Genomic DNA, 27,516 nt, shown 5'->3' on the forward strand with positions numbered 1-27,516 from the left:
TTTTTCTTGGACTGCTTATATTTGTCTTGCTGTGCTAGGCTTTGGATGAGCTGTTAAATTTTGCTCTCTGGTTTCTTTTGAAGATGGATATGTTGTTCTTTTTAATTTGGCTGCTTTAAAGTTTGGTGTTGTTTCTGAAGTTGTCTATCATGGGGGTGGAGAGAGAGAGAGAAAGGCAAATCAGCTGTGTTAGATTAAATAGTATATTTCTATGCACATTTAACAGATCTTCATCGTTTAGACAAACGTGTGGGTTGGAACATAATTTATCCTTCAGATTTTGTACCTTTTTTTTTTTTCAAATTTTGCTGTGAAGTTGGGACTCAGAGCAGCAACATGTATTTAAAAATTCATGGACTCAGATGCATTCAGACATGCATATGTTTAGACAAAACATATTTGCAAATATTTAGATTGTGAGGCAATTATTTAAAAAATAGCAACTGTGGGATAGTTGTTTACTTATCTGGCTGCGGAGCCGGAGGTTGGGAGTTTGATTCCCAACTGTGCCTCCTCAACAGGTCCCTTCCCTCTCTGGAGTTCAAAGATATATTATTAATATTATTATCGACAAATTTTCATTGAGTTTTTAAAACACAAAATACATTAAGATTGGTTCCAAGCCCCTCCCCCCATGTTGAAAAATGCATGTTAAAGCAAACACTATACATAACATAGTCTATGACCCCCCCATATCTGGTAATGATATCATGTAAATATATTTCTCTAATCTAGATAATGCTGTACATCATGTGGTCTTTGGCTTCCTCTAGTGGCCAGTTCTGATAATTTCAGTGTTAGAAATGTATATTTATGGGATTTTTCTTTTGATCTCATCAACAACAATGATGATGATGATGATGACATTTCGGGGCCAGGTCAAAACCTTCCTGTTCCAGAAGGCTTTTAATTGAAATAGCATCAACTGTGGGTCCTGATGGCAATTTTAATTGTATTTTAATCATTTTAACTTTTATTGTATTTTAATTGAATTTTAATTGTTGTAAGCCGCCCAGAGACCTTTGGGTAGAGTGGGCGGCATATGAGTTAAATAAATAAATAAATAAATAAATAAATAAATAAATAAATAAATAAATAAATAAATAAATAAATAATGTCACCAAATAAATGGTATTTATTTCCGGGCATCACACCAAATACAAAACATCCTGAGAGACTCTTTCCATCCTGCTTACACCTTTTTTGAACTCTTGCCCTCTGGCAGAAGATATAGAGCAATTAACAATTAAGACTTGGACCACATGTTTTCTGGATAGTTTTTATCCCAGAGCTATAATTGCACTTGATAATGAGCTTAAAGACCACCAGTAGTGAATAGTTAGCTGGACTGTGTTACTTGTCCTGCGGTGTAGATGTTTGTACGCTTAGTGGGGATTCTTAGTGGGTGGGGAGTGTTTGGGGAATTTTTATGTGTGTGCATGTGGGTCTGGTCTCTTGGTGCCTGTGTGAATTTTGGTGTGTGTGTGTGTATATGTGTATATATATGTGTGTGTGTGTGTGTGTGTGTGTGTGTGTGTGTACACACACACACACACACACACACACACACACACACACACACACACACACACACACACACACAACGAAATTCACACAGGCACCAAGAGACCAGACCCACATGCACACACATAAAAATTCCCCAAACACTCCATGCATAGACTTACAATGACAATAAATTATTTGAATTTGAATTTGAATGTCTCGCCCAATGAAAGTATAAACCGGTGACGGTACAGTCTGCAAATATTTTAGCAGCAGCACTTTAAAAATGGTTTAATCTGTGTTCTAAACTGTATTTTTTTTTTTTTACAAACTTACCTCTTCAATGGAGACGGGCACGGTCCGCCACATTATCAGTTTGTGATGATTCATCCTTCGGCTGAACAGACCTTCAGTGCTTCTCAACCCCACCTTTTCCAGTGAGTGTCCACTCAGAGGCCCTGCCCGGAGGAAGCAGGGTGGAGGAGCTGGGGTACTGCTTCTGAGTGGGTGCCCCCCTGAGGAGGTGGGCTTTGGAAGATACTGTTCGGCCAAAGGACAACCTGGCACGGGTTCTGTGCTTCATGCCCATCTCTACTGCATCAACATTTGATGATGATATCTATCGAATTCCTTTCAGGATGTTGGTCTTATATCACAGAAGCTTTTTATATCTACCTGCAAAAGGTATCATAATATAATAATAACAACAGCGTGCCATCAAGTCAGCTCTGACTTAGAGTGACACTTCTTAAAGGTTTTCTAGGTAGAGAGCACTCAGAAATTAATTAATTGGCTAGTGCCCTTTGAAAAATGTTAAGTTTCAGCTTACTTTCGAGTTTATCAAGAGGTATACACTACTTCATATCTGGCATGGAGCTGGTGTTTTTTTAAAAATTAATGTAGGACAGATAAAAGCAGACATATTTCTCTCACAAATTTGAGTTTGTAATAGCCACACATGGAAGAGAGAGTTGGACCATATAAGATATATAAAACCATAAATTTACAATTTTAACAATTAATTTTAACAATTTAAACAAACAAACAGTCCCAAGATGGCATGAATCAGTCCCAAGATGGGGGCTTTATCTTTGTCTATGAAGCCAAATCCTCCCGGTTGACTTACTGCAAGAGCATGGCATGTGCAGCCAGCATCATCATCATCTGGTTGCCACAGCCTCGCCTCCCTGCTTGCCGGGCCAATCCAGCAAGGGGGCAGGATGACGACCCTCCCTGTTTGGCTGGGGAGCATCTGGGAGAGCAGGGAGGCGGGGCTGTGGTAGCCAGGCAACTGCCATGATTGACGTGCTGCTGATGCTATCCCCACACATTGTGCACCATGTGGTATGTAGACCAACAGGTTCTGGAGGGTGAGAGGTCATCGAGCGGACCACCTGTGATGGCCGGATTCATCTTCGTAGATTAAGATAAATCCCTCATCTCTAGTTCGGAGTTCAATTCCCCTCTGTGCTTCCGTGATAGGGGCTAGACTTGATTACCCACAGGGTCCCTTCCAGCTCTGCAGCACTAAGCTTATTTTCAGCACCTGCATTCTCTTTATGTATCTATACTAACAGGATTTTGCCCAATACGTAGAGTCAAAAGACACACATCCAGACACAGAGTAAAACAGTTCTCAAGATCAGTTTGAACAGATCTCTCCATATCCTTCGTAAGAGTAGCAAGAATGAGATCCAGTTACATCACAGGCTGGGGAGCAACGCTGAAGCCCCATCCTAAGCATTCCAGCCAAAAAGGTGCCAGCTAGCAAACGACAACACCTTTTCCAGACCCCTGCTTTTGCCTATCTGAGAAACGTTGTTGTGCCCGTACCCGCCGAAGCAGTCGAAGCAATAAACAATTTGATTCAAAATGGCCAAAGTGTCTCGCCCACTGGTGACGGTGCCCGCTTTCAAATGCAAAGCCAGCCTGCACTCATCCTGGCCACGTTCAAAGGCTACACCATGAAATCCTGCTATTGAAATTTTACAGCGACAACCTTGTCAAAACCCATGGAATGGGGATTACCCAGGAGCCATATGTACCAACTGCTCTGAGCACTTTGGAGGAAGAGAGAGGTAAACATGTAACAACTGCGCAAGGGTGGCTGCAGAAAAACTCATCTTTCCCTCAGGGTTTCCTTTGTATGTTTCGTCCACCTACTTCTCCGGCATTGTACTGTTTTCCATTTCTCACTGTCGCAGTTTGCCTCCATGCTAAAAATAGATGCCATAACTGTGACTGTAATTGCATCCACTTCACAACACCACAATTTCAAAGTGTTTCTCTCTCCGTCCCCTCACTTGCAAGTGCTCATTTTTTATTGATAGTTTCCTGTGACAGTTTTCTTCTCAAAAGCACCTTCCTCCTATAGAATCCAGTGACTGATGGCTTATATTTCCTCTTCTGACTTTGATGCCAATTCTTACTTTGCTAAAAACAACAGAAACTGCAAAGGGGGGGATTTAGCTTGGGGCCCCTATTTTTTGCCACTTTTTGTGGCAGAGATTTGAAATTTCTGGATAAAACTCCTCTAGATGTGTGGCAGCCATGCAGAGACTTAAAGAGCAGAATTAGCCTCTGTTCTCTCCAGAGTAAACCACTCCTTAGTTCTTATCAACTGCACGTATGGTCTCAAGAACTCACTGATAAGAGAAAGAGTAAAAGGCTTCATTTACTCACAATTGAAATGGATAAAAAAAAAACAGCACACTGTACAAAAATGACTGGTTACAGACTTTCAACAACAGGCCACAAAAGAATCAGAGCCTGCTTCCAGCAAAATCCTGCAGAATACATTCCAACTGCACTAACTGCATGATTAACTGCCAGCAGACTAACAAGGGGGGGGGGGAGACATTTAAGCAGAGAGCGTGGCTCTCTTTGAATTCAGAGGCAGGAGAGAAACAATTGGTTGCTGCTAGATTGATTGAAAGTCAACCTAGCCCAGAAAGGGCCCTCCCAGCCAGAGGCAGCATACAGAGTTGAAATAACTTGAATGCTTTTTGGGCAAGCCTACAAGGCAAAATGATTGCAGGGATTTCTGCTTCAAATGGAAATATGAGGGGCTTTTGAAACACAGTACCAAAGAAGAGTGGCTTAAACGTCGCTCCTTCTATTTCTGATGTTCAGAGGTGAGAATGTATTCACGAAGGCTTTCACGGCCGGAATCTAATGGTTGTTGTGGGTTTTTTGGGCTCTTTGGCCGTGCTCTGAAGGTTGTTCTTCCTAACGTATTGCCAGTCTCTGTGGCCGGCATCTTCAGAGGACAGCAACCTGTACTCTGGTGTAGTTGGCTTGGGAGTGCAGTATTTATGGCTTTAAGATGGGCTTTTGTCTTTTTCTGTTGATGGGTGATTAGTGTGTCTTGTTATGGGTGTATTGTTGTGCTACGGAGAAGAGATTATCTGTCACTGTGGTTGATGGGTGTCATTAGCTGGTCTTTTGTGTATAGTGATCCTCTGTCCTTGTGGCTGGGTAGAGTTCATTGACCTTTTGCACACTGTATTTTTGAGAGCTGGAAGCGAAGTTTTGTTGAGCTTCACACTTTCCTCTTTTTTGAAGTTCTGTTGAAGTTCTGCTGGTGCTTGTGGATTTCAATGGCTTCCCTGTGCAGTCTGACATAATGATTGCTGGCAATCATTACGTCAGACTGCACAGGGAAGCCATTGAAACCAGCAATCATTACATCAGACTGCACAGGGAAGCCACTGAAATCCACAAGCACCAGCAGATCTTAACAGTGGAGCAGGCTCAGAAAGGGAGACACGACCCTTGAGATATCTCAAGCCCAGTTAGGCTGAGAGATTATGTTTCCCAACTCCAGACGTTCATTTGTCTTCGAAGAGCTAAGTACTCTTAAGATCATGTATGTGGGGGCTAGATGAGTGTGATGGTAGTGATGATGCTATGTATTCAGTTCACTAGAAGCAAATCTGATTAAACTGAGGATACCATGCTTTCACCACATCACAAAAAGACACAAATTCCTGGAAAAAAGCAACAAATGCTGGGGAAAGCCGAAGGCAGCAGGAAAAGAGGAAGAGCAAGTACAGTATGAGATGGATTGACTCAATCAGGGAAGCCACAAGCTTGAGTTTTGCAAGAAATATGTGGCTTCCCTCAGAAGCAGCGTCGTTCAAGCTAGGACATTTGAAGGGCACTCATTCGTGGGATTGCTATACATTGGAAATGACTTGTAACAAATGTGTTTAGTAATTATGCCAAAGGGAATGGTTCTGCTTGCCCTAAAAGAGCAGGAAGGAGGGAATAGGTTTTAATCAAAGCCTAATGGTGTTTTGTTCTTTTAAAGACAATGGGTAGTAGCACAGAGAAAGAAATTGGCACACAGAAATCTACATAATTCTCATCCAATGTTTTTATTAACAAGGTATTTTATTTAGCAGAGTTCAAATAAGCACCCAACTACTTGGTAAGTACATTATAATTACAGATTACAGACTAATTGGAATGTTATTTATGCCTGAAGATTATGTAGTAATTATACATGACGCTATTATGGAAAGGGGAGGGGGGAATCTGGCAAGCGCTCTAGAAAGCAATTACTATAAAAATGAGAAGTCGGTGCCCTTTGATTTTATGCTTATTTTTGACAAACAAAGCAACGTGCCAAAAAAATTTTGACCAAGGCCTGTTGCTTTTAAGGAAAATGCAAACAGGGTGAACAAGTATTGCAGACTTAATGGTGACCCCTCAGATGAAAACCATACAGGTCTTCATTCAACAATGAGATCCTCAGCAAAAATCAGCATATTACTTCAGAATGAATCACTTCGTTACATAGGGAGCAATCAATTCGTTCTACGTAATGACGAAATGCTTCAAAAGTAACAAAGTAATTCAGCATGGATTTTAGCTTTAAATATTGTCTTTTAATGATGTAAGCCGACTTGGGTCCTTTTTAAGGAGAAAGGAAGGAGGGATCAATCAATCAGTCAATCAAAATTAAGTTAGATGGGCCACAGCTCCTTTGATTTTTGATTTTCAAACTGGATGTGATCAAACGATGGCAGAGGAAGAAAGAGCATTGACAAAGACAATCTCTCACACACAACCCGAGGCTTCTCGAGTTGCGAGGGTCTATTCGTTTTCAGTCTCAATTGTTCCATGCAGCATGCAGATATGCCATACGCCTCACCCTTCGTATTCTCAGAAACGCTAGCTGAAGTCAGTAGATCATTGTGTGCCATCAGTCAGTTCTGAACATCGAGCTTTAACAAGGATTGCTGACAAAGTGGAACAAGTTCAGAGGAGGGCAACAAGGATGATCAGGGGACTGGAAAACCAAACCCTAGGAGGGAAGACTAAAAAACTGGGCATATTTCACCTTAAGAAAAGAAAACTGAGGAGAGGCATAATTTGTTGTTATTGTTTAGTCGTGTCCAACTCTTCGTGCCCCCATGGACCACAGCACGCCAGGCCCTCCTGTCTTCCACTGCCTCCCGGAGTTGTGTCAAATTCCTATTGGTCGCTTCGATGACACTGTCCAACCATCTCGTCCTCTGTCATCCCCTTCTCCTCCTGCCTTCACACTTTCCCAACATCAGGGTCTTTTCCAGGGAGTCTTCTCTTCTCATGAGATGGCCAAAGTATTGGAGCCTCTGCTTCAGGATCTGTCCTTCCAGTGAGCACTCAGGGTTGATTTCCTTTAGAATTGTTAGGTTTGTTCTTCGTGCAGCCCAGGGGACTCTCAAGAGCCTCCTCCAGCATCACAATTCAAAAGCATCAATTTCTTTATGGTCCAGCTCTCATTTCCATATGTCACAACAGGAAAAACCATAGCTTTGACTATGCGGACTTTTGTTGGCAAGGTGATGTCTCTGCTTTTTAAGATGCTGTTGAGGTTTGTCGTCGCTTTCCTCCCAAGAAGCAGGTGTATTTTAATTTTGAATACAGGTGTCAGCCATGACATTCTACTTACATAATAGCACTTTTCAAATGCTTCAGAGGTAGTCCTACAGAGGAGGGGCAAGATCTGTTCTCGATCATCCCAGAGTGCGGGACATGTAATAATGGGCCCAAGCTGTCAGAAGCCAGATTTTGGCTGAATATCAGGAACTGTTTGAGCAGTATGACAATGGAACAATATATCTCAGAAAGTGGCAAGTGCTTCAACATTGGAGGCATTCAAGAAAAAATTGGACAATCCTCTGTCAAATCTGCTTTGATCTGGATTCCTGCTTTTGAGCAGGGGGTTGGGCTTGATAGCCTTAGAGGCCCCTTCTGGCTCTGTACTGCTTCAATTTTTATCGTATCTATCCTGACGTGTAGTCTTGGGGAATACAAATGCACACCTCAACTGTGGCATCTTAGTGCTCCTTTCATAACTTGTGTTTCTCAATCCGTGGAGTCCCATACCATCTCGTCTTAAGCACAAAGAGTCCATTTAAGTGTCTTCCAAGTTATGTTTAAAACAAGTTGCAAGGAGAATGTCAACAATTTTTTTTTTTTAAATGTGGACTTTCAGAGTCAGGCTTCAAAGTTAATGTGATGTGTCTCTCAGTGCCTAGACGCTGTTGTCACTCATTTGATGGCCTGTTGTCCTACTGGTTGGGTATCCGACCTTACACCCAAAAGTCAATACAGGGGTGGTATCTCTTTGTCATCACTGTTGACTATCAGTTCTCAGCAGAGATCCATGAAGCATGACACCTGTTCATCCTACTGTTTGTCATCACCTTTACGAGCAACTGTGTAACATTTCTGACAACTGAGGGTGGCCAAAAGGGGAGATTTCTCACATTTCACCATATCTGGTGCACTGAATCACGGCATGCCTTTTCATAAACGCTCAGCTGTCATTCGATGCTGTGTTCCTCCTCTTCACTAAGGGTCATGCTTTCTGGCTTCCGGCAGTGTTTTGCGATCAGAAAATTACATTTGGGAAGAATCGGTCCTGGTTTTGTACACTTTGCTGCTATTGGATGGGATGTGGTGGCGCTGCGGGATAAACCGTAGAAGCCTCTGGGCTGAAAGGTCAGAAGACCATCAGTTGTAAGATGGAACCCACATAACGGAGCTCCCATAACTTCTCCCAGCTCCTGCCAACCTAGCAGTTCGAAAGCATGTAAAAATGCGAGTGGATAAATAGGTAGCACCTGAGTGGGAAGGTCATGGCGTTCCGTGTCTAGTCGTGCTGGCCACATGACCACGGAAGATTGTCTTTGAACAAACGCTGGCTCTATGGCTTGGAAACGGGGATGACCTCTACGTCCTAGAGTTGGACACAACTGGACTAAATGTCAAGGGGAACCTTTACCTTTACAAAACATAACTACACACAATAATAGCACGTGTATTACATGTGAACGTCTCCCAATCCATTTCTGACCGTTCCAGTTAAAGGAATTTCAAGTAAGACACTGTTTACTCAAGATGGTTTGGATTTGCCACCAGTCTGTAGACTCAAAGATGGCAGAACTGGTTTCCAAATTTTGTTAGTGCCAAACTCTTCCAGGAAGGGAACCATGGATCGTTCGTTTCCTCAGACATCCTCAGAGACTGACAAATTAAACTGTAAATCAAAAAACTGGGATACGTTGACTTTCAGAAATTTGGGGATGAAATCCCACACAAGTGCGAACGCCACTTGTTGCAATTATATTTTCTTGTTGAGACTGTATGTTCATATTAATTAACACATTTTCCTTGCCCTTTGGTTTAGAAGGGGAAGGGTTTTTTGGGTTTTTTTTTTTTTTGGCAGCTGATTTATTTCTTATGAAAATTTCTCAAGTTCTAATGGAACACCAGCTTGTTTCTTATTCTTGTGTTTTGTGAGGGAAACAGATGAAGTTTCCCGTCTCACAATGCAGACCAATAAAAATGCCTGGTAAGAGCTGTACAATTTTGATTTGTGTTTGCCACCCAGAGAAGGTGGGAAAAAAGTAATTATGCATTTTCAGAACATTATAATAACCTACCATAAATCTTTCGCGGGTTGCCGTGAATTGTAAAAATGATTCCCAATGTCTCCTCTGTTACCCATTGTAATAATAAGGGGACAATGCCAAAACATGTCTCATTTTCTAATGCCGTTCTTTGTGAAGAGTGGCTGAACGTCACCCATTCACTTTCATTATGTTTATAAAGATGCTTGGGCTTTACCTACTTAGGTAAAGGTAAAGGTTCCCCTTGACTTTTTTTTTTTGTCCAGTCGTGTTCAACTCTAGTGGGCCGGTGCTCATCCCCCGTTTCCAAGCCATAAAGCTAGCGTTTTGTCCGAAAGACAATCTTCCATGGCCACATGGCCAGTGCAACTTAGACACGGAACGTTGTTACCTTTTCACCGAGGTGGTCCCTATTTATCTACTCGTATTTGCATGCTTTCGAACCACTAGGTTGGCGGGAGCTGGGACAAGTAACGGGCACTCACTCCGTCATGTGGATTCGATCTTATGACTGCTGGTCTTCTGACCCTGCAGCACAGGCTTCTGCGGTTTAGCCCACAGTGCCACCACGTCCCTTAAACTAGTTCCAAATGCAGCATTTGCACTGCTTGAAAGGATAAGGTTGCTGGCTGGATAGCTCATTGGTCTAGATATCTGGCTGCAGAGCCAGAGTTTGGAAGTTCAATTCCCCTACTCTGCGTTCCACAAGAGCCAGCCTGTGAGGCCTGGAACAGGCTCCAAACCTTCAGATTGCCCCAGAAGAAGCGAATGGTAAACCATTTCTGAATATTGTCTTGATGACACATGATTATTATCGTTAAAGGATGAGGTTGACTACTGACCTTGTACTACATTTTAGTGCCATGTTAAGTTTTGAAAGCAGTTTGCAAATATGTGTGGGCTAACATTGGCTCCTATACTTCAAAGGAGAGATGCACAAATACCATCCTCAACTTCTCATAAAATGATGGCCTCTCGGTCTTTTTGTCTGTCTCTGTAAACGACAGGTGTCATATTTTAGTTCCCTTTTCAGCTGCCTTTTTGACATAGAAATGGAAGAAGAAGGCTGACTGCCGAAGAATTGATACTTTTGAATTGTGGTGTTGGAGGAGACTCTTGAGAATCCCCTGGACTGCAAGGAGAACAAACCTATCCGTTCTGAAGGAAATCAACCCTGAGTGCTCCCTGGAAGGACAGATCCTGAAGCTGAGGCTCCAATACTTTGGCCATCTCATGAGAAAAGAAGACTCCCTGGAAAAGACCCTGATGTTGGCAAAGTGAGAAGGCAAGAGGAGAAGGGGACGACAGAGGACAAGATGGTTGGACAGTGTCTGAGAAGCAACCAACATGAATCTGATCCAACTTTGGGAGGCAGTGGAAGACAGGAGGGCCTGGCGTGCTCTCGTCCATGGGGTCACAAAGAGTTGGGCACGACTTAACGACTAAACAACAAGAGAATGTCATGGCTGATACCTGTATTCAAAATTTCAGGGTTGTAGGACATGTGGAAGCAGAGTTTGGAAATGTTACCTTTCGGACCTCAATGGTGATTAAGCGATTATGGGACTTGTAGTCAAAACAAGTAATAATTCCTAGTTCCATGTAGAAGTATCCTAACTATACATCACTCAGCAACACTCAGTATTCTCTGCCTTCTTCACCTCATCTCACACTGCATAAAAAGGTTTGTTTTCACACTTTACAACCTGAATGACTTTAGTGAAAGAGATGGCAATGGGGGTGGGCGGAAGGAACTACCTAACCAATGAAAGAGCATCCTTTTATGGGTTTTGAGAAATATAGTAACCGTGGAACATTTTCCCTTGACAAAACAACCATTTCATTTTGAACAGACAATCTTTGATATGATTCAATACTTCAAAGAACCTAAGTTTATGAATGTGGGATATCGGGATTCTGTTCCCATGATTCAAAAAAGTCAATAAATGGCTCAATATTGCTGCAAAATATTGTGCCCACATTGCCAGCAGAAAAAAAATGCCAAGGTTTATATGGCAAAGGGCAGCCTGAATGTTGGCAACTCCAATGGCAGCTGTCAAGATGGTCTACGGGATACCCTCTTGTGCTCATGAGTATTCACAAAGTGACACCAAGCAAGGGATAATCCCAGAAACAGACTCCTTTTTCCCTCACTTCACCACTTTCCACCCAAACAGAAAGCAATTGTTAGGGCTGTTTTTCAACAGGTTTGAATGGTAGTGAGCATGCTCAAAATGGCCCACTTAATGCCAGAAATGTTTGTGTGCAGCTATGCTTTGGCAAAAGTAATGGAAAAGTAGATGGGTCATGCTTTTTTGCCTTCTTCTCTGAATCCGTGCGGCAAAGAGAGGACTTTGATACCAATTCAGTCTTTTTCACATACATGTACATATACATTCTTCACTATTCTCAGTGAGCCTTTCCCTCTACTCCTGATTGCTAAGAAAAGGCGCTGTGAACAGTGCAATGAAAGGCCAAGGAGAATTTAGCTAATGGCTTTTAAGGCTGTCCCAGAGATTTTCACACAGGGCTAATGCACAACACACTGAGGTTTCATCTTGCTTGAAATGACCTCAGTGTGGAAAACAGATCTTATAAGATACAGCCTGGGATATTATTCTTGGTTATTATGTATTATTATTTTTTAAAGCAGCATGTTTCTATCACCAAGCCCAGAGTCACCGTGAAGAGAAAGTTGTCCTCGCTTTGTCTAGGAATTAGTTGGAACTAAGCTCATCACCTCTCGGCTCCATTGCATTGTTTTGGGTGCCCTAAGTTATGTGCTTGAGATTCTTGAGAGTCCCCTGGACTGCAAGGAGATCAAATGTAGCCATTCTGGAGGAAATCAACCCTGGAAGGACAGATCCTGAAGCTGAGGCTCCAATACTTTGGCCGTCTGAGGAGGAGGGAAGACTCCCTGGAAAAGACCCTGATGTTGGGAAAGTGTGAAACAAGACAGTGTCACAGAAGCCACCAACATGACTTTGACCCAACTCCTGGAGGCAGTGGAAGACAGGAAGGCCTGGCGTGCTCTAGTCCATAGGGTCACGAAGAGTCGGAGATGAATTAACGACTGAACAACAACAAGAAGAATAAGCTTCAGAACTTATAAAGCAGTAAAGCTGGGGCTTTTTGAATTGACTTTCCTGAGTAGGCAAGGAAAAATTCCTCAGGGTCCATCCCCACCCTTCCCTGCCATCAGTAATATAGAAACAGTCCGGATATGGTCTCTTGAATTACTGTAAAAATGTTGACTTAGACAGACGTCAGATCCTTTAAGAAATAGGCTGGTGGATTTCTATGCCCCCTGGAGTACCTTTGGGCAAATTTCCAAGAGTCTGTGCAAGGGGGCACCTCGGAGTCTTTGATCTCATGCCCACCCACTGTCTCATTTCACTTCTCCTAAGATCAGTTCATTGCCAAGGAGTCAGTGAGTCTGATGGCCATCAGGATAATTTTCCCCCTGCTTGGGTTTGGTGAGTGGAAAAAACTAATCTCAAAGGCTGTTGGTTTGCTATGGAGAAGGCAGCAAGAGGTCGGTGTGTGTGTGTAGCAGGAATGGGGGCAATCTCTGCAGCTGCTGGCCATAGTTGCCCAGGAGGAGGAGGAAGAAGAGGAGGAGGAAGCAATTTCTGCCACACTGACTCGGTGTTGCCATATTGCATGGCTTAACTGGCATTTACTTGGATTCTGGACCAACTCATTCAGATAATGTGTGCATCCTATTCTGCAATGTGCTTGCAATTCTGCCCCTTCCAGACCATTGTCTGCCCAAACTCCACTCCAGCCATCTTGCAAGGATCCACCCAGGTGACAACCCTACGAGCAATATGTTTTTCAAATATACAATTAAATAAAAGAGCATAAGCATCCTTTGTGACTTTGGCACGGATGCAGGAGAGGCAACTTTGGATGCATTCCAGGTTGGCATGTGCAGAACCCGCAGAAATGTGAAAGTAAAATGACTCAAATGTAATCAGCACATCATTACTGCCCACATGTCACCCGAAGTGGTAAAAGACGTCTGTTCGTCGAGGCATCCAACTCTGCATCTTGCATTTTGGCAAGCTTTGTTTTGTAGGAACATCATGGGAAAAAACACTAAGTCTGCCAGGGCATTTATCTCTCAGAGAATCATAATGGCCACTATCCTGTGGACACAGACATTATGCCCAGTGTCAAGGAATTGTGCTCTGCGGTTACTCAATTAATTGCATGTCTCAGATATGACTTATTTTACAATATGCCAGCAGACATGCTACCGGAACAATGCTTTTGCCTCGTTGTAGTACATCTACCATGTGTACAACCTCAAGCTGGGCGCATGTAGTTGCACCATAGGCTTTTGACCATGATCACATTAGATAATTTAATATTCACAGGGAGTTTTTGTTGCTCTGCACGTCCAGTTTGACCCTTAGTCTACGCTCTATGGTTACAGCATATGGATGCTCCTTTAACTGCCATGGTTTCCTTGTACAGAATCCTTGGGTTTCTCATAAATTCTGGTAAGAACGCATTCCTTTCTGGACAGAGGTTGTGCATCATCTCGGTTCCCAACTGTCAACAGCTTCTCTTGGAACCTTCCAACATCCTTCTCCTGATTGGCTGTCAAGGTTCCCATAGAGTTCTGTGGGCTTTATTTCAAGGGGAGACGGAGTTTGGTGAAATGTCTTCCTACTTGCTAGGAGCAGAAGGCTAGGGTAAGTTTTATTCACTCCTTGTGTATTCACTCCCAAGTGTTTATGTGTGTAGAACACTGCATGTGTTGTTTGGGGAAGATTCTGTTCCTCTTCCTGAAGTCCCTTTACAAGCTTCAGAAATAACAGCAGTTCAGTTGTCTAAGAGATATGGTAATACCCTTTCTGGTTTGTTCTAAGGCTTAGGGCAGCTGGTGGAGAAGGATGTCAATCAGTGGCTATGGACTGTATGGATTAAATAGAAGAACCTCCAAATGCTAGGGCAGTCAACCTTTGCATACCAGGTGCAGAAAGACAAACAATAGAGGAGGACATTTACTCTTTATATCCTGCTTGCAGTCTTATTGGAAGGAGGGGCAATCAAAATGCGGCCTTCCAGATGTTACATTGCAATGACCATCAGTCTTGACTAGCATACCTAAGTAGCAAGGAATGCTGGGAGTGAGTGTTTTGCCCGTCTCTGATGAATGGAGAGATTTGCTCAATTGCTTCTGGAAACAAAATGGTGGCCTGACCCTGGAAATGCCTACGTTTGTATTTGAATTTTGTATCGACCACTTGATTCCTTTTATTTCAATGGTCCTGGAAAGATATTCTTAGCTTCTTACGGGAGGTAGTAGAATCAGCGATCCTTTATCGACATCGCTCCCTTATTTCCTCACAGGTGAACCTCACTGCTGACTCTTACACAAAAAGAAGCATGAAAAAAGTGGAAAAGGGAGAAGATACCGGATCAGGGAAAGGGGTGAGCTTGGAGGGAAGGTCTACTCAACTGCATGGGTTTAAGATATTGACGAAAATAATACAGTGCTAAATTGTTTTTCACAACTGCACATAATGCCTGAATCTACGCTGATGTCACATTGGCTAAAAGCCAGTAGTGAGTCAACATTAGAGTAGGCTCATTGAATCAATGGAACTTACAGAGGAGGGTCAGAAGTTGGAAGTTTGATTCCCCGCTGTGCGTCTTTGACAAGGGCTGGACTCAGTGATCCACCGGCTCCCTTCCAGCTCTGCAGTTCTAAGATGATTCTAATAAGACTCACCAAGTTCCCACTGTTTCAAATGGGCCTACTCTCCTTGTGACTTAATACTGTGTTTCAGCCAATACATCTAGTCAAAGCAGTAACACATGACACACACTAAGAAAGGTCTTCACGGTATGCAAGATATTTAAGGAGTGGTTTAGCATTGTCACTTCCACCACACATGAGTTTCCATGGTAGAGAAGGAATTTGAACCCAGATCTCACGGATTTCACAAGCTTGCAAATTACAAAACTCCAATCAGTAGACTGAGAAAGGGGTTGTGGCACTGCAGAGGGTCACCATGTGGTTTAAACTTTCCTGGATAGACCCCATTTGTGCTTCTGAAGTGAGCTGCTGATCCTTCAGACAAGCCAACCCACCGTGCTGCTCGGTCACGAGGCCCTTCCTTGCGTGTTTCTTCCTGCCACCTTGTGCTCCCACCCCTTTCAGTTTATGAACTAATACCTGGACAACTCACTTTTTTTTGGACTCATTTTCAGTTTAGCATTACTGTTAAGCTATGACAGAGGTTCTCACATTCTTGACAGCACAACCTTCTACTAAAAGCCTGGTTATCAACATTCATCACCATGATTCACACCCCCCTGACTTTCTCACCAACCAACCATGATCTCTGTCTCTTGATATCTATACTTTGATGCCGTGTATAAATATTTGACATGTTATCTCTCCTTCTTTTAGGTCCGAAGAAGTGGACAAATTGACATTAAAAATATATATAAAAGTTAGTCTTTTAGCCACCACATTTTTGATTTTTGTTCTTTACTTTTTAAAAAATTATTTTGTTTTCATCTCTAACTCTTGCACTGACTAAAAGGGCCACCCCTGCTACAATGATATGGTTACTTAGTTTGTTATTTGACTGATGTCCTTAGTAAATTTACAATAAACATAATGGTTTACCTGTACACCAATTGGTTACTCTCCCATAGAACCTGACGAATACATTAATTCGGGTTTCGGTGGCTTCCTCTCTCCTCTCTATGCAACATGGTTACAATCTCTGGGTCGTCTATTCTCCTTCTGTGGTAAGACTGTCTTGCAATATGGATAAATCATTAAACCTGTGGTTCTGCTGGCAGTTCTGACTGTCCGTATCTGCCAGGCATGTTCTGTACATTTGATGCCTGTGACGTTTGCCCAGGTCATGAATACTCAGATGCTATTTTCATAGACCAATGGGAGTGCTGGAGGAGCAGAGTCATGAGGTATAAGAGACTCAGCAGCAGGAGGAGGAGGTTACATAGACATAGATAGGGTTTTGAGATAGAGCAGTGGTTCTTAACCTTTTTTACTCGGATGCTTTTGAACTGCAACTCCCAGAAACCCCAGCCAGCACAGTTGGTGGTGAAGGCTTCTGGGAGCTGCAGTCCAAAACTCCTGATTAACCCAAGGTTAAGAACCAGTGAGATAGAGAATTAGAGAGTTAATGTATTGTCGAATAGAGTGTTAGAGAGTTTTTGAGTTTGGGCGGGAGAATGGTGGCTGAGGGTGGATAAAGAAGAATAAGAATTAACAACATTGCTTGTTCTATCAGCATCTGTATCAGTATACAATTTCTATTTGGTTCTTTTAAAATGATATATGGCCTGAACATCTGTCATTCATAATAGGTATTATTGATGAAATCAACTGGTGGCAGCTGAGGGGCATGTAGCGTGAGCTCTTAGTTTGGTGAAACAATCAGGGGTCACGTGAAATCATGACAGTGGCCATTATTATCCTTTTTGTTTATTATATTATTATATCTGCCTTTTCCCCTTCCTTCCTTCCTTCCTTCCTTCCTTCCTTCCTTCCTTCCTTCCTTCCTTCCTTCCTTCCTTCCTTCCTCTCTCTCTCCCTCCCTCCCTCCCTCCCTCCCTCCTTCCTTCCTTCCTTCCTTCCTTCCTTCCTTCCTTCCTTCCTTCCTTCCTTCCTTCCTTCCTTCCTTCCTTCCTTCCTTCCTTCCTTCCTTCCTTCCTTCCTTCCTTCCTTCCTTCCTCTCTCTCTCCCTCCCTCCCTCCCTCCCTCCCTCCTTCCTTCCTTCCTTCCTTCCTTCCTTCCTTCCTTCCTTCCTTCCTTCCTTCCTTCCTTCCTTCCTTCCTTCCTTCCTTCCTTCAGCCAGGACATTACACCTGAGCAATAATTTGGGCACAATTAATGTTCCAGTTCTATCTGTATTTGTACTTCCTTTCTAGCATCTTTAGGCCACCTTTCTCCTAACAAGGGGACCCAAGATGGAGTCACAAGGTTAAAACAAGTTTAAAAAAAAAAAAAAAACAAACAAACCTCAAATCCATAAATTACACATTAAAAATGAATTGAACTCTAATGATAATTAAGAATGAATTTAGTGACTAAAACATTTCAAACTTTAAAACCAAATTCACTTAGCTAAAAAAACCCATTATTTGGGGACTCTGTTATGATTGTTAAAAACTTGCCTGCAAAGGTGGTTCTTTTTTTAAACTATCCCCGGAAGGATAAAAAATAACCTAAGCTCTGGAGGGAGAGCATTCTGCTATCTGGAAGGAGACACAGAGAAGGTCCTCTCTTGTGTCCCGTGATGGGAATGGGACTGAGGAGAGGGCCTCCTCTGAAGGCTTCAAGGGCCAGGAAGTATCATAGCCTGACCCATACCATATAGGATATAGGCAATAAACAGCAGTTTGAACTGGGCTTGGAAACAAATTGGTATCTAGAGCAGTTGTTGTAGCAGGGAAATTATACGCTCCTCATAACTGGCCCTAGTCAATATTCTGACAGTGGTATTTTGAACCAGCTGAAGTTTCCGAATCGTCTCCAAAGGCAGTCCCATGTAGAATGTGTTAGAACAATCTCAGTGGATTTTGCAACAGCCATTAGAGATACGACTATGCTTAGCTTTCATCCAAATTAGTGCACTGGTTCCCAAACTTGGAACCCCAGATGTGTATGGACTACAATCCCCAGGTGTCCTGAACACTAGATATACTTGTTTGGGATTTCTGGGAATTTGCAGTCCAAAAAGGTCTGGGGCCTCAGGTTTTGGAATCACGGAATTAGCAGGTGGACATTTACTCAAAAAGTGTTTCAGATTTCTCTTCCATCTTCTGCACTCTAGAAGATTGCCATCTCTGAAAAGGCTGGCCAAGATTCACTCTGACTCTTATGTGCCTGTGCAGGCAAATGCATGGACAACAGTGTGCAAGCATGTAAATGCACAGACATGAGCATACACAACTGAGACTCATGCCTTCCCCTCCACTCCTTAGTTAGATCATAAATGACTCCCTAGCCACATCATAAATAGCACTGAAATTGACCCTCATTTAGTTGTGTCCGCCTCTTCGTGACTCCATGGACCAGAGCACGCCAGGCTGTCCTGTCTTCCACTGCCACCTGGAGTTTGGTCAAATTCATGTTGGTCGCTTTGATGACACTGTCCAGCCATCTTGTCCTCTGTCGTCCCCTTCTGCTCTTGCCTTCAGACTTTCCCAACATCAGGGTCTTTTCCAAGGAGTCTTCTCTTCTCATGAGATGGCCAAAGTATTGGGGCCTCAGCTTCAGGATCTGTCCTTCCAGTGAGCACTCAGGGTTGATTTCATTCAGAATGGATAGGTTTCTTCTCACATGAACCCCCCCCCCCCCCCAAACAGTTAACCAGAGGCAATTTACTAATGGTGAAACCATCTGTGTTGCACACATGGAGCTATACAGCAGAATTTCAGCCGAGGGGTAAAATCTTGTTGGGATAGTAATGGGATCCTGTCTCACATATTTAGTACGCTAAGCAACAAGATTTGGGCCATTGTGTATGACACATGTTATTCATCCACAGTAAGAGTATCATTCATTATTTACACCCTGCCTTTCTTCCAATGAAAGGGTCTGAAGTCGAAAACAGATTGGTAGTGTGACAAACCCAGACCTACTGGGATATGTCACACAGTTACACTAAGCTGCCACCAACCATTCCCTTTAAGAAGTCACACAGACCAGGGATGGATTTTCAAACAATAAAAGAATAAGGTTTATTTTAAATACAAACAGGGTAAATAAAACAATCAGGTGAATCAGATAAAGTAACGTGGCTTAGTTTCACTCATACATACACACAGTTTGGTTCACCCAGAACCTTAACTTAAAGCACAGACCCTGAACCTATCAGTTCTGGCTAACCAACAGACACCTGAACCTATCAGGTTGGTACTCTGACACACAGTAGTACCCTGTCTGACACACAGACTCCCACAACAGCTTCTTCTTCCCCAGCTGCTGCTTCGTCACCTCCCAGTGTCTCTCAGTGTGTGTTCTCACCACATAGGCATCACATATTTATACAGTACAGCCCCTCCTCCTGATGTCCCGCCTTCCACTCCCCATAGGATGGAACTTTCCCTCCAAACCCATGACAGACAGGTAACATCAGTGCTGTATGTAACACCTCCCCTCTTTAAAAGTTGTTTTGTAGGGGGAAAGCTAAGGTGCTTTTCACCAAAAAACAACCTGGATAAAATACACAACAACAGTTATACATACCATATTATACTTACATATACTTACACTCTAAGTTAACCGTAGCAAATAGGCATTTAAACATTTACCATATACAATACATCCATTTACCTTTATTCATACAAACCAAATTGAAAACCAGGTACATTTTACTTTTTATCAGCACTATATACACATAGTCCATGTTCTTTCGCCGTCTTCATTCTTCAGGTCTTCTTGATAAGGCGTCAGCAACACAGTTCACTGACCCTCTGACCACCTTCACTTCAAAGTCATAGTCCTGTAGGTTTAAAGCCCACCTCATAAGTTTGCTATTGTGGGTTTTCATTGTCTTTAACCATTGCAATGGTGAATGGTCAGTACACAGAATAAAATGTCTTCCCCAGATGTAAGGCTTGGCCTTCTGGATCGCGTAGACTATGGCCAAACACTCCTTCTCCACGGTTGCCAAATGTCTCTCACCTTTTTGAAGTTTCCTACTCAGGTAGGACACTGGATGCTGGTCACCATTCTCATCCTCCTGGCACAGAACTGCTCCTACCCCGCTGTTAGACGCATCGGTGTAGATGATGAACTCCCGGTCGAAGTCTGGAGCACGCAGGACAGGATAGTTGATTAACGCCTCCTTCAGCCTCTGGAACGCCGCCTCACAGTCGCTGGTCCACGGGATGCGGTCATCAGCCTTCTTCCTCGTCAGATCGGTCAGCGGAGCCGCAATCTCGCTAAACCTCGGGATGAACTTTCTGTAGTAGCCCACCAACCCAAGAAATGATTTGACTTTTTTCTTGGTGTTGGGTCTAGGCCAATCACGAACAGCTTCTATTTTGGCCTCCAGGGGTTTTATCATTCCTCCCCCTACCATGTGACCCAAGTATTTTATTTCTGGGCTACCCAGCTGACACTTGCTGGCCTTTACTGTTAGCCCTGCTGCACTTAACCTCTGCAGCACTAACTCCAGGTGTAACAGGTGATCTTCCCAGGTATTACTGAAGATCCCTATGTCGTCAATGTAGGCCACTGTAAAGTCACTGAGCCCTGCCAAGGTCTGGTCCATCAGCCTTTGGAATGTGGCTGGTGCATTTCTGAGACCAAAGCTCAGGACTCGAAACTCATAGAGACCAAAAGGGCTGCAAAAGGCAGTCTTTTCTTGATCCCTGGGATCAATTCTTAATTGCCAATATCCCTTTACCAGGTCCAATGATGAGATGAACCGACAACCCCCTATGGTTTCAATCAGGTTGTCTAGCCTGGGCATTGGGTAGGCATCAGGAGTGGTTACACGGTTTAATTTCCTGTAATCGACACAAAACCTAATGCTCCCATCAGGCTTGTCCACAAGGACTATCGGAGAGGACCAAGGACTAGAAGAGGGGACGATTATGTTCTCCCTCAGCATCTCGTCCAGCTCCTTCCGCACCTTGTCCCTATAGGGTCCCGTTACTCGGTATGGGGATACTGCCTGCGGGGGTGCATCCCCTGTGTGGATCCGATGCATCACACCCTTCACTATCCCCGGCTTGTTGGAAAACACCTGTTGATATTTACTAAGCAGCATTTTTAGTTCTTGCTGCTGGTCTTGGGTGAGTGCAGGACTGATCTTTACCTCCTCTGGGTTGTATTTTACTTCCCCTCTACCCTCCCAGAAGGGTAATTCAGCTTCCTCACTCTCAGCTGCTTTTATCGCGAATAAAACCCTCTGTTCCCCTCTGTAGTAGGGTTTTAGGGCATTCACATGAACCACCCTCCTTGCTTGGTTCTCCTCCTGCTCTATTAGGTAGTTCAGGTCTGACATCTTGGAAATGACCCTATATGGTCCTGCCCATTTGAGCTGCAGTTTATTCTCTCTGCAGGGCCTAAGCCAAAGCACTTCCTCCCCTGGGTCAAAGTGCCTCTCTCTAGCTTTGTGGTCATACCATGTTTTCTGTCTGACCTTCTGAGCTTGCAGGTTTTCTGCTGCCAGCTCTAGATTTCTCCTTAGGTCATTCATCAAGGTGTCTATGTAAGTCACAACGTCTTGTGGGTCATCCTGGGTGATCTGCTCCCAATTTTGTTTGATCAAATCAAGGGGCCCTTTCACCCTTCTTCCAAATAAAAGTTCAAATGGACTGAACCCGGTACTGGCTTGTGGCACTGATCGATAAGCAAACAACAGGGATTGCAGCTTCTGGTCCCAATTGTTTGGATTCTCTGCCAAGTAAGCCCTAATCATGCGCATTAGAGTCCCATTGAACTTCTCAGTTAACCCATTACTTTCCGGATGATAGGCAGTGGTTTCCTTGTGCTTAATTCCACAGATTTGCCATAAGCGTTTCATGAGCTTTGATGTGAACGATGCTCCCAAATCTGTGATTATCTCTGAGGCAAATCCCATCCTGGACATATACCCCACCAAAGCATCTGCCACTGTGTTAGTTTCGATGTTAGTCAAGGGTATGGCTTCAGGATACCTTGTGGCATGGTCCACAATTGTTAGGATGAACCTATTCCCCCTCTTTGTGGCCTTGGGCAAAGGTCCCACAATATCCACCCCTATGCATTTGAACGGAGTGTCAATCACAGGCAAAGGGCACAACTTTGCTTTGGTCCTGTCGCGGTTATTCCCCTGCCTTTGACACACATCACATTGTTTACAGAACTCCCTGATCTGCTTCCCTATGTCAGGCCAGTAGAAATTCTGTGTGATTCTCTGCTGTGTTTTGTTCACTCCTAAGTGTGCAGCAAACATGTCAGAGTGCCCCCTTTGTAAGATCATGGGGCGATACCTTTCAGGTACCACCAGCTGACTTCTGATCCCATCTCCCCCTTTTGAGATATTCCTCAGGGTTTCTCTATATAAAATCCCCTTTTTCTCCAGAAATCTCACTGGGGTTTCAGGTGTTAGCTGGGCGTCAGTCACCTGTTCAAAACACTTTTGGAGAGTGGCGTCTGCCTTTTGCTCCTGTCCAAATCTGCTGTCTGTGGTTAAGGTTTCCACCACAGCTTCTGAACTCCCCTCTGCTTCCGTCTCTGGCTCATCATTACCCCCCTGAACTGTCCCTGTGGTGGCTTGTGAGCGTGTAATCACTAGCACCCGTTTCACATGTTCAGCCAGGTCATTTCCCACGAGCACGGCTGCTGGCAGAGTCGATGAAATCGCTATCCGCCAATCTCCCCTCCAGCCTTGAAAGTTGACAGGTACCTCTGCTACTGGCAGAGAGATTACCTGCCCCTCAATACCTGCTACCTTTATGCTCTCATTTGGGATTATAAACTCCCTAGGGATGATATCTGGATGGCACAGGGTTATCTGGGAACAAGTGTCCCGCAGCCCCCTATACTGACGGTCAAGTATTCCTACGTCCACCCCTGCTGTCTCAAACAACTGAGAATCTGTTTTTATCAGCAAGCAGCGCTTTACCTCCACAAGAGGACCATTTTCCTCAGCTTGCTCAGCATAGGTAGCTGTTCCAGACTGAGTAGCCATGGCAACAGGCTCCCTCTGTGACCCTGAGCCTTGCTCTTTCTGGACACAGAACACAGCTTTTGGCTTGGTCCCACTAGACTCCTGAGGCACCATTCCTTTTAGCTGCTTTAATTTCTGACACTCTGAGATTAGATGACCCTTTCCCTGACAGAAATAGCATTTTCTGGTGTATTTTGATTCCCTCTCATCTTGTTTTGGTTTTCCCTCCAAAATCTGAGGTCTTAGTTTCATGTCTGAGGGCTTCCCTTCACCATGGGCCCCTCCCCCTTGCTGGCTTTTCCCTGGTCCCTGAGAGTACTTGCTGTAGGTTTCTTTGGGTTTTCCTACAGATTTCCCCTCACCCAAGGGCTTTCTTATTTGGGAGATAAAATCGGCGATCTCTGCGGCTGCTGCCACAGATTTCGGTTTCCTTTCCCTCACCTGGAATTTCAATTCCCCATGCAGGACTGAATAGAACTGTTCCAGGGCTATCAAATCTTTAAGCTGCTCATAGGTCTCTGTTCCCTCCTGCGATAGCCATTTCTCAAGCAGCCTCACCAATTGGGCCCCCACTTGGGTAAAAGTCTGTTCTGGCTTCTTGGTAAGGGACCTGAATCTTTGTCTCAGCTGCTCTGCATTTATCCCATGTCTTGCAAACACCAGTTTCTTAAACTCTGCAAAATCTTTCATCCGTTCCTCAGGCATCTCGGCATAAACCTCAGCCAGGCTACCACTGATTAAAGATCGCATGATGGTCATCTTCTCAGTTTCCCTCACTGAGAAGTCCACAAACGCTCTTTCCACTAAGGAAAAGAACACCTCAGGACAATCTCCCTTGTGGTACACAGGGAATTTCTTCAGGTCAGCCTTAGACAGTTGGCCTCCCTCAGAATCCCTATTATTATTATTGTTCTGGTTCATCATTTCCAGTTTTCTTAATTCAAACGCCATTCTTTCTTTCTCCAGAGCAATTTTCTCTCTCTCTCTCTCTAGTTCAAATTGCCTTTGTTTCTCCCTTTCCCTTTGCTCCATTTCAAATTGCCTTTCCCTTTCCTCCCTTCTTTCTCTCTCTAATCTCTCCTCCATTTCCCTCACCCTCAGTTCATGCTGTTGGGCTAGGAGTATTTTTCTGAGTTCTGGGTCTTGCTCTCCTGTGCTGTCACCTTGCACTGAGCCAAATTCCTCCTCAGAACCTTGGTCAATCTGGGGGTCTTTCACTTCACTCATTTCTGTTACTTGGCTTCGAGTCAAGGGCATAATCCCCCCCCAGAACAGGCTGCTTTAAAAAGTCAAGCCTCAAAATAAAACGACCACTTTTTTCCTTTTTGCCTCAGAACCAGCTCTCCCCAGAGATTGCTGCTGTTCTTCAGCACTAAATTTGCAACAGTAGCGAGTCAGAGCCTACCCCCCTCTGCTGGGCCTCTCAGCTGGCAAGCTAGCTCGCTGTTGCTACGCAGTTTTTCCTCAGCTTTTTCCCGCCAAAACTAGGCTGCCTCAGAGCACCTTAATCTAAGTCTCCCCAGTTGGCACGTTCTTCTACTAGCGCACCTCCCCGTGAGGTACACCTAGAAGATTACCTACGCGCCTCAGACTGTCCCTGACTAGACCCCCCTTGCTCTGGGCACACTTGCCAAGGCTTTGCTGGACCGCTGGACAACTGGACCAGTCGTATCCCACACGCTGGACACCAATCAATGTGACAAACCCAGACCTACTGGGATATGTCACACAGTTACACTAAGCTGCCACCAACCATTCCCTTTAAGAAGTCACACAGACCAGGGATGGATTTTCAAACAATAAAAGAATAAGGTTTATTTTAAATACAAACAGGGTAAATAAAACAATCAGGTGAATCAGATAAAGTAACGTGGCTTAGTTTCACTCATACATACACACAGTTTGGTTCACCCAGAACCTTAACTTAAAGCACAGACCCTGAACCTATCAGTTCTGGCTAACCAACAGACACCTGAACCTATCAGGTTGGTACTCTGACACACAGTAGTACCCTGTCTGACACACAGACTCCCACAACAGCTTCTTCTTCCCCAGCTGCTGCTTCGTCACCTCCCAGTGTCTCTCAGTGTGTGTTCTCACCACATAGGCATCACATATTTATACAGTACAGCCCCTCCTCCTGATGTCCCGCCTTCCACTCCCCATAGGATGGAACTTTCCCTCCAAACCCATGACAGACAGGTAACATCAGTGCTGTATGTAACAGGTAGCAGTCTTGGTTGTCTGCAATATTTATTTTTTTTTGCGACCATGTGATGTGTAGAGAAGTCCTAACACCAGCCCTTGTGTGCTCCTTTTCCAGCTCATGCAAGACTTCTATAACGTATCACAATTAGAAGAAATGAAGCAAAAAGAAAACCATATGCTCCTGATGGGTATCACCTTCGCTTTATTCCCTCTCGGAGGCATATGTGGGACACTGACGGTTGGCTATTTAGTGGATACATTTGGCAGGTATAAAGATCACCATTCACAATGTTAACAGGGGGTGACCTTGCCCTGGACTAGAAAGAGGCAACCACTTTGGTGGGTGATCCTGGGCAAGGGTGGCTAGGTACAGTTGCCCAGAAGAGAAGAGACGAGAAAAGAACTACGTATGCGATGTGTGCCCAGGCATGAGTGCCCAAGGCAGTCTGTTGCTTTGAAGTGCAGGGAAAGACACCATCTATTAGTCGAGATTCTTCTGCTCACCTTGTCAGTTTGTGCATATGGAATGGGAGAGGTGTCCTCTTGTTCTTCACCTCTGGGAGCCAAATCTCTTGGGCCAACCCTGATGGGGAACTCTGTGTCCTAGGGACAACAAAGCTGGGACAACAGGGTGGCAGTCAGGCAGGACCCACAGTGCCTCATAGTACCATTGTATTTTTTAATGCAGTGTCATCTTCTTCTGTTTTCCCTCTCTTGGGTAACAGCGGTCAACCAGTTGGAAGTGATTTGGGTAAAAACAAATGGGGTGATGTTCTGCGACATCATTTTACTGGTTATTCTGAGTAGAGGGATTTGATTTGGAAGGACACCACAACCTCCTGTCTCCATGGTCTAGTCTAGTTGGGTTCCTAAAATCCTACACTTCGAAAGGGATGCTCTTCCATCACCTATTAAAATTTTAAATGTAAAGAAGCTGTGAATAGGCTCTTGAAACTCAATCCTCCCAGCCGGTGTGGTTTGAACTTATTCTGTACTGTTTTCCTCATATACCATTTGGAAAGTGCTGCGGCTCAGTGGCAGATCACATAGTTATGAGCAGAAAATCCTAGATCCAACATGCAGCATCTTGTATAAAAAGAACTGCACTAAGTATGATTCTGGCTGATATGAAAATTTAGGGTACTGGCTTGTCTTAGAATCCAAAGAAAATCCTTGAATAGTGTTTGCATTTGGACCTCGGAGCTTCCTTGCCTTGTTCCCCTCCCACAACTAGCAACCCAAGGGGAAAAATGATAGAAAAATGTGAAGCCTATTGCAATTCCATAGCTTCTCCCCATCCTCTGTTCTTTGGATGATACCTTATATTAATTGGCCTCCCTGCACCTCCACTTCCCCATATCTCTGTCTTTTTAGGAAAGGTGCCTTGATGATAACTGGATTTTTGTCCCTGATCTCATCTGTTCTTATGGGGATCTCTGGTGTGATCCATGCCTATGAATATACCATGTTTGCACGCTTCTATACTGGTATATGCACAGGTGAGTCAAGCTCCTCGATTTTCTACTCCATGTATGTATGTATGTATGTATGTATGTATGTATGTATGTAGGTAGGTAGGTAGGTAGGTAGGTAGGTAGGTAGGTAGGTAGGTAGGTAGGTAGGTAGGTAGGTAGGTAGGTAGGTAGGTAGGTAGGTAGGTAGGTACGTGCAGTGGTGCCTCGCATTATGACATTAATTTGTTCCAGTGAAATCACTGTAAAACAAAAAAGTCGTAATGCAAAAATAAAAAGCCCATTGAAATGCATTGAAACCCCTTCAATGTGTTCCAATGGGCTGGAAACTCACCGTCCAGCAAAGATCTTCCATAGGGCGGCCATTTTCGGTGCCTGTGCAACAAGGAATCCATCCCAGAAAACAGCGGGGAGCCATTTTGTTTACCCGATGGCCATTTTGAAACTGCTGATCAGCTGTTCTAATATCGCCATTTTGTGAAGAATCAGTTCCTGAAGCAGGGAACCGATTATCGCAAAGCGAAAAAAAACCCATTCAGACTTTCGTTTTGCAATCGCAAATGTGATTGCAAAAATATCATCGTAATGCAGTTTCGTTGTAATGCGGGGCAATGGTTAAGCGAGGCACCACTGTATGTATCTTAGAGATGGACATGAACTCCAAACCATGAACCATCCAATTTTTTTTAAAAAAATGAACCACAAGTTGGTTTCCTATTTTAAAAGGTTCATGCCCTTTAAAAAAGAAAACTAAACCCC

General features: G+C 43.9%; 2 long non-coding RNA genes across 2 annotated transcripts; one reads left to right on the forward strand and one right to left on the reverse strand.

The window, feature by feature from the left end:
- Positions 1–16,179, reverse strand: LOC144588594 (uncharacterized). Its single transcript, XR_013544211.1, has 2 exons — positions 16,063–16,179; positions 1–144 (listed from the first exon to the last, which is right to left on the reverse strand). It is a non-coding gene; the product is annotated as an uncharacterized LOC144588594 (long non-coding RNA).
- On the forward strand, positions 16,090–26,536 carry LOC144588595 (uncharacterized). The gene is made up of 2 exons (XR_013544212.1): positions 16,090–16,187; positions 25,401–26,536. It is a non-coding gene; the product is annotated as an uncharacterized LOC144588595 (long non-coding RNA).
- Positions 26,537–27,516: the final 980 nt, after the last annotated feature.

This window comes from Pogona vitticeps, chromosome 4 (assembly GCF_051106095.1).
Source record: "Pogona vitticeps strain Pit_001003342236 chromosome 4, PviZW2.1, whole genome shotgun sequence".
Taxonomy (NCBI): domain Eukaryota; kingdom Metazoa; phylum Chordata; class Lepidosauria; order Squamata; family Agamidae; genus Pogona; species Pogona vitticeps.